This window comes from Bicyclus anynana, chromosome Z (genome assembly GCF_947172395.1).
Source record: "Bicyclus anynana chromosome Z, ilBicAnyn1.1, whole genome shotgun sequence".
Taxonomy (NCBI): domain Eukaryota; kingdom Metazoa; phylum Arthropoda; class Insecta; order Lepidoptera; family Nymphalidae; genus Bicyclus; species Bicyclus anynana.
This window is the reverse complement of record NC_069110.1, coordinates 3355219-3374223: the sequence shown is the minus strand read 5'-3', so window position 1 is coordinate 3374223 and position 19005 is coordinate 3355219. Positions and strand designations below refer to the sequence as shown.

The 19005-nt window shown below is 35.0% G+C and overlaps 1 protein-coding gene across 3 annotated transcripts in view; it reads left to right on the top strand.

Moving 5' to 3' along the window:
- Positions 1-19005, top strand: part of LOC112043806 (protein bric-a-brac 1) — a 433720-nt gene that overhangs the window by 183041 nt on the left and 231674 nt on the right. The gene's annotated exons all lie outside the window — the stretch shown is intronic.

Sequence of the window (19005 nt, the reverse complement as noted above, 5' to 3'; positions counted from 1 at the left end):
TACATCCAGGGATTGTCCCGTACCATACCTGCAAACTTCTTTAAAACATTAGTATAGATTATTCAAAGTTTATTACGACTATCAGAAAAGTAATACACCCTCTTTTTCTTCTAAATAAGCGAAAATGTCCCCAAAAATAGAAAAACTTCACAATCAAAGATTCCTCTAAAGTCATTGGCTATATCAATCAATTAATGCCCCCTTAAATGTCTAACGCGCTCGGTGACTTCCATTTTTCGAAAGCGACTTAGTTACCAAATGCAGATGTAAACTATTACTACTGTTATCTTACCACTGCTATTAATATTAAAAAAAACTTATAAATTGGACACGCTTTGAAGTTTAAACAATATTTTAGTCAAAACACAATCGATACAGCGTTGTACTCCCCCACATACAAATAACGCCAGGTGCTTCTCATGTTGACAACTGTTTCCGTTTTGAATACTCTCCAACCAATAAGAGAAACCTCCGCCCTAAAGGAGATGATATACAAACCCTTTCTACTAAAAGACCGGACCAGTGGGTCAAGAAATAACAATTTCATTTATAGTGAGCGCGAAATAATAATCTCATTTAGTGGTAAAAGTGTCTTGTCCTAGACAAAGGCGTTGTTACCTTAAACTCAACGCAATACCTACATTATTAAAACATCATACAAAGATATATTGTTAGCAGGAGTCACAATTTGTAAAAAATCTATGAAAATTATACTGTGAATCTAAAAACAAAAAAATCAAGTGTTGTTTGTGTAAATTGTTATTTCATATCTTTACAAAGACGAGCGTACATTTCATAAGCAGGGTGCAGACCTGGCAAGGAAGTCTTCTTGTAAGTGTGTTGCTCGATGCTATAAAATGACTTTCGATTTCATTTTTTTACCGCTTCAATCTTTAAAGAAGCAAAGTCCGTTCTTTCTGTACAACGAATCGGAAATGGTTTAAAGTTGCACCTTTCTGTAAAAGTCGCTGAGAATTACAGTCAAGCAATAAATAGAATATATAACTTTAGTGGTAGATTCAAAAGTTTAATGGTCACAGAATAACGTTGCCTCTTCTTAGTGGCGTAGCATGCCTTGAAAGAACCCTGTATCAATATCAGTCGAGGGGCCCATATGAAGGATAAAGATTTCTGACAAAAGAAACAAAAATGCTTAAAATGACTAAACCTATGTAGGATGTTTACAACTTTTGGGTGAATGTTTCACCAGAGAATGAAAGAGATTGTGGATTACCTACATTTCACTTATTTTCGTCCGGGGCCGCATTTCATTGAGACGGCTGATACAGCGGTAGCTACGTCCCTGCCTCTTCTTAGCCAAGTTCAAAAATTGACAACGATAATTGTCCAATTCGAAATCTTTTAAAAATTCTACAAATTCCTCAATGTGTTTAAGAAGGAATGGTGAAAATGCCATAAAATATCCTTATGTTTCGAAGTTAATTTATAAGGAATGAAGCTCAATTCAAAGCTGGGGGTTAATTGTGCAAGTATGGCAGTTATGTGTGCAAACTTAACCGCGCCTTGTTTTAAAATTTCGGTATAAGTCTGCAACGGACATGTTTATGTAATTTCGGTAATCGTCTAGTTTAAGGATTGAAGGCGGTGCCAAGTCCGTGTGCTGTTGATTTTAGTTGTTATTGAAACATCTACACGAAAGAAAAAAAGAAAGAAAGAAACCAAAAATCATTATGATAGTACGCTTTAAATTAATACACCGGCTCCATATCAACCCATATTCGGCTCACTGATGAGCTCGAGACTCCTCTCAAAATGAGAAGGGTTAGGCCAATAGTCCAGCACGCTGGCCCAATGCGGATTGATAGACTTCACACACGCAGACATTTAAGAAAATTCTCTGGTATGCAAATTTTACTCACAATGTTTTTCCTTCACCGTTTGAGACACGTGATTTTTAATTTCTTAAATGCACACAACTGAAATGTTGGAGGTGCATGCCCCGGACCGAATTCGAACCCACACTCTCCGGAATCGGAGGCAGAGGTCATATCCACTGGGCTATCACGTCTTTCTTGAAAGTGATTAGTAGGTACAAAATATTATAATGTTATTTTCCCTTTTTAGTTTCGTGGGTACGTTAATGTTTTGAAGTCGGCTGTAATTTTTTTTAAATAGTTATTAACTCGCCACTATGTTTTGGGAAGTACATTAATGTGTCGTCTCCGATCATTGTGACTATCACTTAATGCTAATCCTCAGGTAAAAGTTCCAAAAAGCTTTTTAGCGTTTGTCAAGAACTTTTATCCTACATGCTTATGCTAATTTGTCAAATATACAAAGTTATCTTTGAATGAATATGACCAGACTAAAAATGAGATCTTTTAATAGTAAACTATGGTTTTCTGCCAGAAATTTGTAAAAAGCTTTTCTCATTTAGTTAATAAAGTTGGCGTAAAACTAAATAAGGCAAATAAATGTTATAAAGATTTGATTTATGTTTGTTTGTTACGATTTAACTCTATTCTTCAAAAAAAGCTAAATGTTTTGTGGTTTTGCGTGGTTTCCGTTCCCGTAGGAATACGGGGATAATTTAGAATAGCCTATAGCCTTCCTATAGCCTTCCTTGATAAATGTGCTATCTAAAACTGAAATAATTTTTCAAATCGGACCAGCAGTTTCTGAGATTAGCGCGTTCAAGCAAACGAACAAACAAACTCTTTAGCTATATAATATTAAAATAGATTCCCGTATTCCCATAAGAACAGGAACTACGTGGTTGAATCCGCGGGGCATCTACTAGTTCGATTAAAGGGGTGACACATGAACGGTTCACGTTCTACTTAGCGACAAAGTTACGGCACCTAGGCCTACACGAGGACCCTCTGCGCTTAATATAGCCTCCACTGTACCTTATAATTAGTTAGGTTGTCATTTACACGACCTTTTTGCTGTAGCTAAGCACGCTTCAAGATATATGTTTTATTTTTTTTCTATTCTTCTTTCTTTTTCTATTATTAGATCACATTGTTGGTGGTTTAAAACTTTCAAATAGGGAATAATTCCGTCATACACGATTTTTAGTAACTTTAACCGATTACGATGCGCTTAAAAAGAAACTTTATTTCCCGTTTTTCCACTATTTTCATTAACGCTACGCAAAAGTGGTCGCTGTAGCCATTTTCGATAAATGGGCTATTCAAAACAAACAAAAGTCAAATCCATTCGTAAGTTTTTGAGATTAGCGCGTTTAAAACCAATCTCTTCAGCTTTGTAACACTAAGTATAGATTCATCAAATTAGAACTATAGCTATGAGTAGCAAATGCTCCCAGGCTTGAGAAGCTCACAGCCCTCTTGAAGGCCTTTTCGTAGCTGTCGGTAGCGTTTAAGCTCGCTACTTTGTCGTCAAGTACCGCTCCATAACTGTCATCTTATTATGCCATCTTATATAAAAAGTAAAGGCTACTTTGCTGATAATCTGTTAAGCCTCAGCCACAATGACGCGTTCTATTAAAGACCATTGTTTCATTAAGATTCATCATCATCATTATCATCATTATCATCATCAAAGCCGATGGACGTCCAATGCAGGACAGGCCTTTTGTAGGGACTTCCAAACATCACGATCCCGAGCCGCCTGCATCCAGCGAATCCCTGCGACTCGCTTGATGTCGTCAGTCCACTTGGCTTTTTAGTGCGGGGTCGCCATTCCAGCACCTTGGGACCCCCCCGCCTATTGCCACTTCAGCTTCGCGATACGTTAAGCTATGTCGTTCGTGTTCAAGTTATGTTCATTATGTACTCAATCAAGCTACTGTATTCTGTAACTTAGTCGCTTTCAGATTATAAAAGCCACTGAATTTGCTTGACATTTAATAGATTTTCATTGAAAATCTGCTATGAAATTAGTCAAACTAACCGATGACTGCGGCTTACGTATCAAAATCTATTTTTTCCCAAATCCCGCGAAAACCGTGTATTTTTACGGGATACAAAGTAGCTTATGTTGATCTGATATAGCCTTAAATAAAATGTTAAGTGTTTTAAATTAACCTGAATGGAGATAGATCTCCATTCCTGATTTCAACCAAATCGATTCAGTAGTTGCGACTTGAATGTTAACAAACACGAACAAACTCGTCTATATAATATTAAATACGTAGGTTTAGTTTACCAGTGAAAATGCGATCATGGTGGACACATCCTAGCATATCATTACATTGTTACATACATCACCCTTTAGATTTAAAGGCATGAATGCACGATACGATATCGTATCGTCGTGTGTGTTAGGACCCTTACAGTTGAGGCTGTAGGTAATTACTTAAGGGTCGTCGTCAGCTGTCTCGTTCAAGTGTCTGGAGACTTTGTAGATTTAAAGTGGCCCGTTACATCGTTTACAGTACCTCTGTGTAGTATCCGAGCTTAGATTTGCGTTTTATTCATTCTTATTTAATTAGTTGTAGTAAAAAGTAATGTAATCTTTTAACGTATTAGTTAAATACACTTTTAACAGACTTCAAAAAAAGGTTCTCAATTTGAGGCGTATGTTTTTTTTTAAACTTCATAATTTATTATCCAATTTTGAAAATTATTCTTTTGTTTGAAAGACTGTACTTCCAGATCGGTCCTATTAAGCGAATTTTACGGTCACTATGCTAGGGCACACTAAAAACAGAAAAATATACATTTATTAAACGACTTCAAAAATGAATTACTCTATAAAGCGAAAAAAACGTTGTAAGGCCTTTTTATTGATAAGTTTGAAGGCGGTGCCAAAAAAACAAAATAAACTTTAACAGCTTTTTTGCTATAGCACTGGTAGAGCACGGTATGGAACCTACTACCTCTTGAAGTCCACTTCCAATTAAGTCCTGAACTTTTGTGTTATTGGGGTTCCACAAAACCAATCTTAAAAGTGCAAGTACGAGTAATTGACAACCTCCGCTTGTTTTAGTTGGTTAATTATAATTTTTTATCCCAGGATACGTACAGCCCCTTATTATGTTTCCGGTGTAACAAGATGTGTCTTACTACTTATTAGTTTACTGTATTTAAGGGTACTTGCAAACAGTACGACAAAGTTGTCTCACTACTTATTTCAATAATCTTTGAGTTGCGACTGTATTGTACAATTTTTGCAAATTATTAACGTTGCTAAGTTAATTACTTAGGGATAAATTATTTATATATATATTTATAAATATATGCATGATCAGAAAACAAACAAAAATCACTATGAATAACTGTGTCTCTCATTCGATAAAAAATGGTTTGAGCCGTTGTATGAAAATACATGTATGCCTTACATTGCGTAGTATTGCAATCTCTGGCCAACTATCCGTCGGTGACGATGGTCTCTATATTTTAGAGTAAAATGGGCTGTATTCAGAGATCCTTAGAATATTTTTTACAACTGATTAATTTTTCTTAAGTAGCTTCATCTCGATGAGACAGACGATCAAATTTTTTATTAATTATTTCTATGGCAAATCAAATGTACATAACACAGTAAAGTCGAACAGGCGTAGTCCGCCTTAGCGCCAGCTGCAACTCTTCCAATACAGCCCTCGACCTCATATTGTTAACCTCACAAGTACAAGCAACTTTCTTTTTTACGTAACACTAATAAGCTAGAAAATGCTTTGAATATAAAAACCTACAGCCTTAGTATATTCTTAAGAATGCCCTGTTGCCCTGTGCCCTTTTGTCGGCATTGAAAAACATAGTTTCGTTTTCTATCTAAAATTTTTAACTTATGTTTTAAATTCGTCCACATTTAAAGTGTGAATTCTCTGTCTATTTATTCCCTTATTTTTTAAACCAAGATGTGAATTTTTATTGAAGCAATGGTCAAAAGAGTCACGGACGAATCGCCTGAACAAAGGTCCAAACATTGTTAAGACGAGTAATATTTCTTTATTTAGCATTATTTATCTGTCTACATTTTAATCTTTAGGGGTTAAAATTTTTACATATCATTTACCACAGGTCCTGTGATATGCACATATAAAGTATGTGGTGATACCCATCTAACTTGTGTTTAAATATCATATAGCCTTTGTACGTAGATACGTAGAGAGTTTAGTTCAAAATAAAAATAATAATAATAAATAAGTCGCAGGCTTTTGCTAGTGTTATAAACTTAATCAAACCTCTTGGTAACATAATTGGTCTAATCCTGCACGCCATCGCTTGTTCCGATCAGTGGAAACCCACCCTTACACCGCAATATACAACCGTTCGTCAGTTGTACCTTTCGTATTTAATTGCAACATTTTATTTCGCGATGCTTTTTTTAATTGTTATAATTACTTGTACCTTTCACAGCAACGTTACCGTGCGAATGCAGACGTAATGCTGGTTAACTAGTCGCTTGGCTACGCTATTGCTATAACATAAAACAACCCATTTTCTGCTCACTTTTAAACACGAGTCTCCTCTTAGAATGTGATGGGTTAGGGTTTGGCTAACAGTCCACCGCCTGATTTGCAGACTTCAAACACTTAGATAATTAAGAAAATTCTCAGGTACCCTCACTATGTTTTTCTTCACCGTTTGAAACACGCTAAAAATACACATTACAGAAAAGTTAGAGGTGAATGCTGTTTCAGAGATTAGCCCAAATTATAAGACAGACAAAATTTTTAAAATCGCTTGATTGTGTTTCATTATTGCGTAAATAACTTTATGCACTTTTTTATGAGAAAACGTTGTTATATTAAAATCACAGACAGATATTTCAATTTCTATTATGGACGTGCACGTGGAATTTAGTTTTTCACAAATCCCGTGGAAAACATGGATTTTTCCGGGATGAAAAGTAGCCTTTGTGTTATTCCAGAGAAAAATCTATTTCTGTACCAAATTTTAGCCAAATAGCTTCAGTAGCTGTAGCGTAAACGAGGAACAAACATACACACTTACACACAAACTTTCGCCTTTATAATATTAGTGTGATTGATGTAAATTATAGGGATTGAAAGCAATTGTTTTACTCGTAATGTATAACAACAATACACACTTTAAATTAAGCCTTTTAGACAGGCAGCTCATATAGCTTTTATCTATTGTTCAATGCTATGAATCCCTCATTAATTTTTTATATTAATAAAACTCCAGTTCATCATAATACAATGAGCATACCACAACACATACCTAAGTGTATAAATTAATAGACATATATGAAAAACCTGGAATTATAAATTAAGGTACCTACCTTAGTTTTTATTCAGTTTTACACGGCAGTAACATCAAACATATCTAGTATTATCCTAGATTTGTACGATGACATTATACCAACAGGATAAACATTATTTTTATAATTTTATCTTATAGTATCTATACTACAAGATATTATTTAAAATAACTTATATTATATATAATTATGCGTTTAATTTGACTCACCCTGTATAGAGTAATGCTTAAACGAATTTCAATTCTTATAAAATTTTCATACCAGGTGCATTATATGAAAAACGTACATCCAAGAACTAGAGAGGCGAAATATACTCGTAGCATAGCATTCCATGAATTCAGACCACGGCTGTCAGAGAGGAAAACTCCGAGCAGAGTCCTGAACAAATAACAACATAACAAAAATATAAAGCAAACTAAAAAATAGAGACTTTTAAATTTAAAATTTAAAAATGTCTATGAAATGACTATAAATTATTATATTATAGTTCAGGACATATTGGCTTTTTCTATACATAGGTAATCGGAGGCAGGGAAAAAAGTTAATCGAAAACCAAATCCCGATCGTCTGCTTCGCGTTAATAATAAAGTTACACAAGCTATTAAAAGTTCTGTCATCGCTTCAGCGCTGTTGCACCAAGCTACCTTTATATTTTATATCTCTGACCTTGCTACGTAGTCTCACATCGCGCCCAAAGATTTTCTACTATTAGACATGTTACGTGTCTACAAAATCACTGCAAAAGTAGTCCGAATTTAGCTGCTCTACTGAGTGCATACGTACACCATTTTAGTGTTTACTTGCATTATATATGTATGTGTTATTACATTTCCTGAACACACAAATCGACATTATAAACGATATTTAGGTATAATTTGTTTAAATATTTTTATTTATTTTCGTTGTTTACAATGCGACTAAATGAAATAAAGACTATTAACCAATTTTGTCCGTCTCAGTTTCGATGCGCTAGTGACATGTCTAATATTATAAAATCTTTGGTCTCACCGCTCGCCTCGTCGCGGTATAAAAACATATCTGTCGGTTTTGTCGCAACCGCTGGTCACCTGCACTCATTTAAGGGCTTAGGGGAATATTTTAACTGCCTCGTCTGGTTCTCGTAATGTGGTTCCGGATTTTAAGTCCAGAATAGTAAGTACAATATGATATAAGTGCGGTAAGTTGAAAATTACAGCCGAGGCGAAATAGCTAGCCCGAGCCGCAGGCGAGTCGGTTTTTGCGCACTAGGCTTAGAGTAGCCTTTTTTCGCTGTATGTTGTGTGTAATTATTAAAATTAAAGAATTAAATGTTCATATTTATATTTTATCTCAAAAAGGTAATTTTATTCATAAAATGTTGATCACTTTTCTGACATAAAAAATCTTTGCTTAGATTTAAAAAAGTACCTACTTACCTACCATTTATTTTTCAACGGATGATGAACCATGCGTTTTACATTACGATAACGCACAAGTGAGTAATTAGATACATGAAGATATTGAAATTGATGAAATTAGAGACACTTTACGAGCTAATGTGTTAAAGAAGATATTACATTAATAGTCTCGACAATGTTCGAATTATCTAGGCTAGCGGATTAAAATATTTTTTAAATGTAAGCCTCATCTGAATCCATTCTATATTTTTTGAAGAATTAGGTAACTCGCATATGATATAAACATATGAGCCATGAAGTGTATATCCCCTACCTTATATTATTAATGCATACCAGCATTGCAATACATAAAATACTTATTATTTATATTATTGTGCTTATGTTATTTATAAATGCGCATACAGAATACCTTTTGTAACTCCTTAGGAAAAAATACCCCGTTACAATATAAATAGTGAAACAAAGTTGTATTAATATTAATAACATATTATACATAATTAATTAATATTTACTATTAATATTCATATATACGCAATATAAACTTATTGTAAAGTCTTTGATATTGACTTATTTTATAGTATGTTTATCTCTTCGCGTAATTATTATTATGCTTATATTATAAAGTAAGTCGTTTGTGCGAATAACTCCGAAATTACTAGACCGAGTTTAATCGAATACCCCATTATTATTATTATAAACTAGTTATTATGCAGGTTTCCTTACGATGTTTTTCTTTCACCGTTTGATTTTTAGTATAGTTCTATAATATATATAGCACTTGAAAACACAGTTATTTTGAAATTCCAGACAGACACTTAGATTTTATTAATTTGTATTGATGAAGATGTATTGATTCTATCGGTGAATCCAAGAATATCGCATTTAAACTAACAAAAAAGCCTCTCTGCGTATATTATGCTAAGACATCACCTCGGCTTTCTATCAAGCGTTTATCTGGTCAAGATTTCTATGTAACTTTTATCTTTATACTAAATAACGAATTGAATTATGCATAGAAGTCTATTTTAAAAAAAGGATCTTATCTCTTTACCAATAAGAACCAAATTATAATTAAGTGTGCCGCCAGTTGAACTCTTGTTTGTAATAACACTATGCCCTACAAAGAATGCTTTAAACGGAAAAAAGCCACATATTATAGCCGATATTTTATTGCACGTAATTGTATATTATACGTACTTACATTTTTTGCTATAATAAAACCCAATTACGCCTCGAGAACCCAATAAATTTTCATATCTGTTTGCGTTTTATTGCAATTTCTGTAGGTGTATTTAAAGGTTTAATACGGAGTCGATTTTTAAATATGGCTACATAAGACATCATTGTAAAGTATAAGTTATTTTAATTTATGACGTAGTAAGAAATTGTAGTTTCTTACTTCTTCGTGGTTAAAAGGCCTCTTAGGTTCTAAATTACGATGAACCATTGTCGTACTTATTCCTATCATAAGTAAAAGTTGAAAGTTTACTCTGTAAGCCCAAAAAACCATTGTGTGTGCCAACCAGTGCGAACCATTCGCACGAGAGGTTTTTAACGGACGTTAAAAAAGCGTTCAAATACAACAAATGCATACCCAAGTATATGTTCACACGATAACGTTTTTAAAACACGACATTTTGTTCCGAGCAGTGTTGCCGTCTTAATTTTGAGCCTTCATTTAACTTCATACTATATTTGAACGATTTTTTGACGTCCGTTAAAAAAGCTCTCGTGAGAATGAGGGCTTAGAAGTTTTGTCCATTTTGGATGAAAGTTTTCTTTTTGGAGAGATAAAGGGGAAAATTGTCCTGTTTAATATGATAACAAATTTTGACATATTTTCCCACTTTTATATAAATTAATTGCGGTCTATTTTTTTCTCTTAATGTAAAATGCATCCATGACGCAGTTAAAAAGAAGACTTATGCATTTTTTTTCAAAACTGTGACACAAACGCCATATTGTTTGTGGCATGCCTAAGTCAGTAATTGCTGTTTTACAATGAAAATTATTATTAGTAGTTTAATAACAACGAAATCGTAACAAAAAACATCATGAATTGTTTATAGCACGCCTAATACAGTAATTAGGATGTTTTACAATAAAAATGATTAGTAAGCAATAATTGATAGATATAATTGATAGATATAGTTTCGTTTTCATTACTGTAACTACTTAATTAGTATAAGTAAAACTAACCTATACATATAACTTCAAAAAGTAGCAATATATGTAGATTACACAAATTATACTGTCGACACGCATGGCCGGGCGCTAAGTCTATATACGTCCTTTGGTAAAAAAAAATTAATATTGAAACTTTACAATAAATAATATTCGTTTGCCAACATCGCGGACATTTACATTATGCGGGATAATCTCATTAATATTTATGACGAAATAAAAATAAATTATCCTCGAGTACCGTCGTCGACTGACCCACACCTGATCGTGAGTGCGACGTCTTTATCGCCCACACAATAAGAACTATAACAGCTTACATTAGCTCGTCTTGGGCGTCCTAAGTCGACGTGTGTACACTCATGCATTTTTTCGTTATGTATCCACGACAACAAACCCCTTTTATGTTGTGAGAATAATAGGCACCTAAGCGATGTACCTATGGTGTTACTACGTGCATTAATATGATTAAAAGCTCGGGTATCTAATCATCTATCTAAATTTTCTAACCGAGAATAAATTCATTTCGAAAACTGTCCTAATTTCTAAGGTCAATAAAATTGTAGTGGTTTAAAATACCTTATAGAAACACTAACAAACGCACTAGCCTTCTCTACGATTTTCGAAGGTTCCCCTCGATTTCTCCTGGATGCCATCATCAGATCCTGACATGAAAAAACTGGAACCACCCTGGAATCAAACAATTCTAAACGAAAAAAGCATTTTCAAAATCGGTCCATAAATGACGGAATTATCGCTGGACATACATAAAAAAAAATATACATACAGCCGAACGTAGAACCTCTTCCTTTTTCAAAGTCGGTTATAAACAGGTAAGAAATGTTTTAACAAAACACTTGTGGATATGACCTCAGTCTCCGATTCATATCCACTGGGCTATTACGGCTCTCATCACTACTTAATTACACATATGTGTAATAAATTTTCAATTGGAAATATTTATAAAACATGTTTGAATATTTTCAATTGAAAATTTCCACTGAAATGTTCATCAAAATATCAATAATTCATACATAAAATAATTAATATTTGACATCAACAAAACTCATTTGTACATGATCTAAACGTACTATTTGATATGTCCCTTTACACTACCAAATGAAGTAACTCGATATAATAACGTGTCGACAATACATCAAAGCGGTCGCATAAGGTGGGCCGGCTCAGTTTCACAATTATCAAATTCCCGTTGCTCCTGTTGTGCTCCCGTTAACATTACATACTGGCCGAACTACGCTCGAAACAACAAACGTCGCGAGACGGCCTTTGACGTATTAATACTGCCGTGAATACGTAATACTGCGCCGAGCCACCGTGAACAGACACGGCTACGAAATATTATAGCATCGAAATGACTAAGTAATGTAATAGAATAATAAATGATAACATCCGTGTTAAGAGAACTTACGGGGCATCATTTTATATTTAAGCGACAACAATGGACCCGGCTTGTGTGGAGGCAAGTATTATTTTACTGTACAGTCGTGTAAAAAAGTCGGAGAGCAAAGTCTGCTCGCGGCGCGTGACGGCATCGGGGCATCGCAGACTAAAAGTCTACGCGCGGAAAGTGCGAACAGCGCCACCTACATCCTTTACAATTTTACATTTAATAGATTAATATTAATGAAAACCTGTAGATATCTTAGTATCACATCATTGTACACATTAGGCCTACTTAACTGACTTATGAACGGTGACTTATGGTTCTGTAGAGATTTTTTTGTATTAAGGTTGCAGTATGAATTAATTACCTTGAATATTTAATTGACGGTAGGAATCAGTTCAGGTGTTGAGAAATAAAGTCATGGGTGGTGGTAGTGGTGGTATACTGGTTATATGCATCTATAAGTATTTCAAAATTCAGAGTGTAACTATCTTTTCAAATTTCAACCAAATCCAGGCCAGTGATCAGCGTCGTTGTAACAAACATACATACTTATAGACAAACTGTCGTAATATTAGTGTGATAAACAAAGAAACAATTTGCAGTGTAAACTAATTAGCAGCGTGCATGTCAGAAATAAACAAGTGTGGTGTAGTGGGACGGAACATGTTGCTTTATAACACAAAACTGCAACTATGTTCTTAGTGTAAGCTATTCACACGTAAATCTGATACAAAAAGTATACCTAGCTTATTGTAAAGTTTCATTAAAATAACTTTAACAGTTTTTGTGCGAGAGTAACAAATATACAAGTAAAATATATACATGTTTTAATATTTTCGTAGAAAATATTTTAATGCCGAAATATATTACAATAAAATTAATACACATCACTACTATTGTCCTTGGTTTTGCTATCAAGTAGAATAGTTTTCAAAAATATAATATTATTATGGACTGTTGAAAATTTCATTAATTTAAATGTTATTATAAAATTAGACAACAGGAAAATTAGAAATTTTATAGTGATGACGAACTCGGATAAGTGGTATAAAAAAAATAAGTAAGTACGTAGAAATAGGTCGATGCCAGATTGTCTGTGTAAAGGACTTGCGAGTACTTACAATGTTTAACATGCTCCAATTTACTAAAGCGTTTTATTGTTAATGTAATAAAGAGCATCCATTAAGACTTTTTTCCCCGATGGTCCTTTACGACAGATTCGTTCCGACGTCGGACAATTAATATTAATTAAGATTTAAATTGGTCTAATTACATAGAGCCCGGGCCATCTTCCAGCGGGCGAGTCTTTGGACACGCGCACTAAGGCATATCGTATAAACATGGTTTTAATACACTGTTATATTTTAAATATCTCGTACAGTAAAATACTCTCACTCTGACACACGTCGAATAGAAGCGACAGTGTACCATTATTTTGTGGTAGAGGAAACACCTTAAGTAGGTCCCAGGACTTGTGACCTTGAGAGTAGGTTTAAAGAATCCTTTCAGAATGCATTAAGATTTACCTTCCCTGCCTGACATGTCCTCAATGCTCACAATAAAAAATTTTCGATAAATAATAATTACAACATAAAACATTATTGCACAAAATCACTAACGCGACTGGCAGCGTAACGGTGCTACGCTGCCTAACAAACAACTGAGCTCTAGTCATCGAATATATCTTATACTCCATCACATTAACATCAATAATGAATGTTAATACCATATGTAATTGAGGAACTTGTAACACTCTCTCTTTCCAGTCAGTCCCACATGACTGTGACATTGGCGACCTTGGTGATGATCGTGACCTTGGCGACTAATCTTTTGCTTTACAATGCTCCTCCATGATATTGTATTAAGTGCCCGTACCTTCCACAATGCAGTCCAAATGATGGCACTATAGAAGGTGCGGGCATCCGTCCTTTTTTATAGATCCGACCATCGGCTTGGAGATCTACCCCTTATCTGTTTACCTTCTACGCTACATACATAATGTATTCTGATCACCGATTGCTTGGGTACTGAAAAGCCTCGCAGGGGCGCGGAGTTTTTTAATATTGTTTTATATGTACGTCCAATTTTTTTTTAATGTAGTACGTTAATATTAAAAATGTAAATAAATAAACGCTCATTCTGGTTTAATACAGTTCGGCCGTGGCTAGTTACATACCGTACCGATATAGACGTACCGCCAAGCGATTTAGAATTCCGGTACTGTGTCGTGTAGAAACCGAAAGAGGTGTGAATTTTCATCCTCCTTCTTACTAAGTTAACCCGCTTCCATGTTAAATTACATCATCAGTTACCATCAGGTAAGATTGTATGAAGGGCTAACTTGTAAAGAATAAAAAAAAAAGTTAAAATTATTATTATTAACATTTCGTGCTACTTGGTACCTACAATGTCTTTAAGTAGTTAAGTCAGAACGCTAATCTCATCACGTGTTTATTATTATCGCACGCTTGTTTTTAATTTTTAATGCTCTTATTCAAAACTAAAAACACAGCAATAAAGATTTGTATATTTAAATGCAGGTTCTAATTAAGCACAGAACCTGTGATTTACGAGTCCATTATAACGCTTTTTCAATGCATTTCAAGATGTTTTAACTTGTGAGCGTTTGGTGAGACCGGTTTTTTTATGGGCGGGGCATTGTCGGTGTATGGAAGTCATAATAAATGGATTCGATTTATATCGATACTACAATGTAAACAGTAGGTGATAACATAATAATAATTTATTTACACTTATAATATTATGGTCATAAAATTAAAAATGTTGACAAAATATTTTATTGTATTGTTGTACGTGAACGTTACATTTTCCACAACTCACTATCAACACATATTCGGCTCACTGCTGAGCTCGAGTCTCCTCTCAAAATGAGAAGGGTTGGACCAATTAGTCCACCACGCTGGCCCAATGCGGATTAGCAGACTACACACACGCATAAAATTGAGAAAATTCACAGTTATGCAAGTTTCCTCACATTTTTTTCCTTGACCGTTTGAAACACGTTTATATTTCTCTCATTTAGTGATATGTTACTCGTATTAATTAACCGTTTCTTTGGTTTGTAACTAACAATTTCTATTATTTGTTTTCAGGTAAGTCACAGTCGTGTATTCTAAATAACGGTAAGTGGGCAAAACGTAGAGCCTTGGATTCACCGTTCCCGGTCCATCGGGTGGCAGAGAGAAAAACTCCGAGCAAAGCGCGTAACTTGTGACCGTACTGTAACGTTTGCGTAATGTAGATAACAGGTAAATCGTCATTATCAGCCTTTTTCAACGGCACACTACAGGCCTTCCTCCTTAAAGGAGATATGGAACTTAGACCCATCACGCTACTCCAATGCGAGTTTGCGGACTACACAGGTAAGTCATATTATTTTTTAACTCTTATTCGAGATGTATTATATTACTAGCGGACCTCCGCGACTTCGTCCGCCCTCAGACCTCTTTAATCCGGCCCTATCGCAAAATCCGTTCTTAGACGATACTTACTGACTATAAACTTTTTCGAGATTTCGTGATGAATGACCTTTCGAATTTATATATTTTTGATGCAGATTCGACTTATTAAAAGGATTTCTTATTGTTATTTAACTGTATTTCTTTCTATATTCTAAATATTGTAGGGAATCGTAAACCTTTTCATTAATTAGTTAATGTTTTATTTAATACTAGCAGAATCCTGCGATTTCACCCGCATATTTCCTGTAAAAATTCAGGGATATATTAATATAGCCTATGTTTCTACCTGAAAATATTGCTTTCCATTGGAGAAATAATTTATCGAATCAGTGCAGTTGTTTCAGAGCTGCCTATACGGTGCAAACAAACTAATTAACGATCCAATATTTCCTTTTTAAAATATTTAAGAATAGATAAAGTATGAAAATTACAGAACTGATGATCCAAATTAGTATAGTGGACAAACTAAGCCTACTTGAAATAAATAAATAATATTTAATTTCGAATTTGAAAACGAATACTTTTAGTGACTTATTTTTCTTTTTCAAATAAAATGCTGGTAGCAAAGTTAATTTTGTATGCTATTGTTTTAATTAGAGATGTGCCGAGTAGTCGGCAAAGCCGACTAATCAGCAACCATCGTAGTCGGCAATGAGTGCTCAAGTGTGCACAAAAAATAATCACCCAAGTATGTTGTCGAAGTAAACCCGCTAAGTTGTTTTCCGTATAAAATATGAAACATAGGTAAAGCTTTCAACTCCGAAGCGCTCCGGTCTGTCTGAATAAATACACTACTATGTGTTACGCCTTTCAGATTGTTACGCGACTTAAACCTTAACAGCTTCTTTTAGTTTACTGCACTAGCTTTTTTGTGTCCGCAGCCGCAATTACCCCTTTCATCTTGTTCGTGTGGCAACGCTTTTATTTTATCCGCACCGTCTACGATACTTTTTATAGTTACGCGTATCGCCGTGACTTTTAATAGCGCCGACTCCCTTTCATCGGGGCGACAATGTACCCTCTGTCGCCGCGAGCTCAAAAATTACACGCTCACCTAGTGGTGCGAATTGTCTCTTAATTTGTGGTTTCACTATATTCCGACGGCAGGCTCGCGTTAGTGCATCATTGAGGGCGGCAAAGCTTTGCGGCGCTGAGTTCTGCGCTCCGGATAATAGCTTTAAAAAATGTTTGCGACTCGCGTGCCGCGTCGCAGCGTTTGTTGTCGAGATAATTTGTATGATGTCGTTATAACGCCGGCAATAATGTGTTACGGCATATCTCTATCAAAAGAATCGCAAGGAGCGTTTACTTTTATTTCGGCTCGCGCTGGAATCGTAAACTTTAATTTATTTTGATGTAACGCGACGCGTGCCGACTGCTGAGGCTGACACGCCGTTTGTTCTACGTAGATCTCCCTTTCAATGCACTTATTTGGATTTTGTCTACAAAGTCAGTGCGGGCTCTCTCGCGATTTCCCAAATTACTTTATGAATGCTACACAGGTCGCTTTTATGTTGAGATATTTTTTTACTCCAAATAACACTCGTAGGTGAGTTACCTAATCTCATAATAATAATAATATCTTCAGACTATATTAATTTTGGCTTATTAATGAAATCGATATCGTTTTGTATTCGAAATCAACATCGTTTTCTTGTCCTTGTCCTGATTAAGGGGTCAAAATTAGAACGTTATGTATTCGAAATAACGAAATTAAAATGAAAATATTTTTTTTACACCATTAAAATTATAAAGTAAATAAATACAAAAATAATTATGAATGATATTAAAACAGTTATACAAGTAAAATACTATTTAATACAGGTACAAAAGGAATAGTTTTAGCGAGGATTTTTCATGGTATGAATTATGTAGACAAATGTGAGTGACACAATTAGGAGAAAATGATGATGTAACCCCCCCGTAAATAGTTAGGCGGTAAGTATGTTTTCTTTGTCATTAACGAAATAACAGTAAAAGCAAAAGGAAAATGCTTTGGCCCGAGAACAAACAAAATGGCACCGAGCTCTCACACTATTAAAAACTCGCGCTCCCCAGGTCACGAAATCAGCATCTTTACATATAGAAGGAAGTTGTATTCCCCGTCTGTCTATTTATCCACTAAATCCGTCAATCGTTTTTGTGCGCTGTAGCATGGTGCGGGTGACAGTTGCCTGAATGACGTTCAGGCAACTGTCATAATATACAATTATCGTGAATCGCGGCCACTTTCAAGAGTGAGACTTATGCGCACTTAGTACTTAGTAACACATATTTGGATATTTGCGACGTACGGACGAGTAACCATAGCAAGACCTTGACGACAATACAAACGAAATTTTCAATCATTTTTTTTCTGATTGTGTAAGAGCCGTAGGATTCTTAAGGAGGAGGGGGGGGGGGGGGGGATTCTTAATCCATCGCGGAACCTTATTGAACTTAGACATTTTTCCAGAAAGCTTATAGTTCCGGTAATGGTCGACAGAATCGTTTAGCGGCCGGGCACTCTCGCTAGAGTCAAGTCAGAGTGGTAATTAAAAAAATTCTACAAAATTTTTAACCTAAGCTGTTTTATTCTTACATTTACGAGTATTTATTTGCGTTGTATTAATCAAGCGGTTATCTATATTTCATGACCTGTCGCTTTTCCATGTTTATATGCCAATTAAAAACTTATTAACCGTGCGAAGCTGGGGCGGTAAGCTAGTTTCTTATAGGCAAAGAGTCACAATAATTAAGTAGCTGGTTCTCAAACGCCATCGGCGCGGCGGAGATGGCGGTGCGGTGTAGTGCGTTAATTATGACATTTCAGTGTTAAATCTCATTTTAATTCGACGTATGAAGCTCTCGGGCGCGGCCTGTGAAAAGGCCCTCTCATTAAATTAGTCCGGCGGTTGGAGAATAGTATATACTTACCTTACGCACTGATTCACGTAAGTGTGAAAGTCGCGCTCTCAGCCCTTCTGTGAATTAGTGAAACACAACCTGAATGCCTTCTATGGGGCAATAAAAGTACATTTTTTTATTCAGCTAATTTTTTCTTGTGCCAGGCGCCGTGGTTTTGAGGTTACAAAACGCTATACGGTTTTGATTTATAAAAAAAAAACTTCATTTAATAGACGCACGTTTCATGTAAGACTTTATTATTGGTGAGCGCTAAATTAGTTTCTTACTAGGTACTTTGTTAATTTTCAGCTGATTCTTTCTTGTAATTGGTTTAAATTATACAATTCGTTAATAGGCGCACGTTTCATGTAAGACTTTTTATTGGTAAATGCTCAATCAGTGTCTTACTAGGGGCTTTGTTGATTTTCAGATAATTCTTTCTTGCATTTAGATTGTAAAAAATCGTTTAATACAAACATCTTTAATGTAAGAC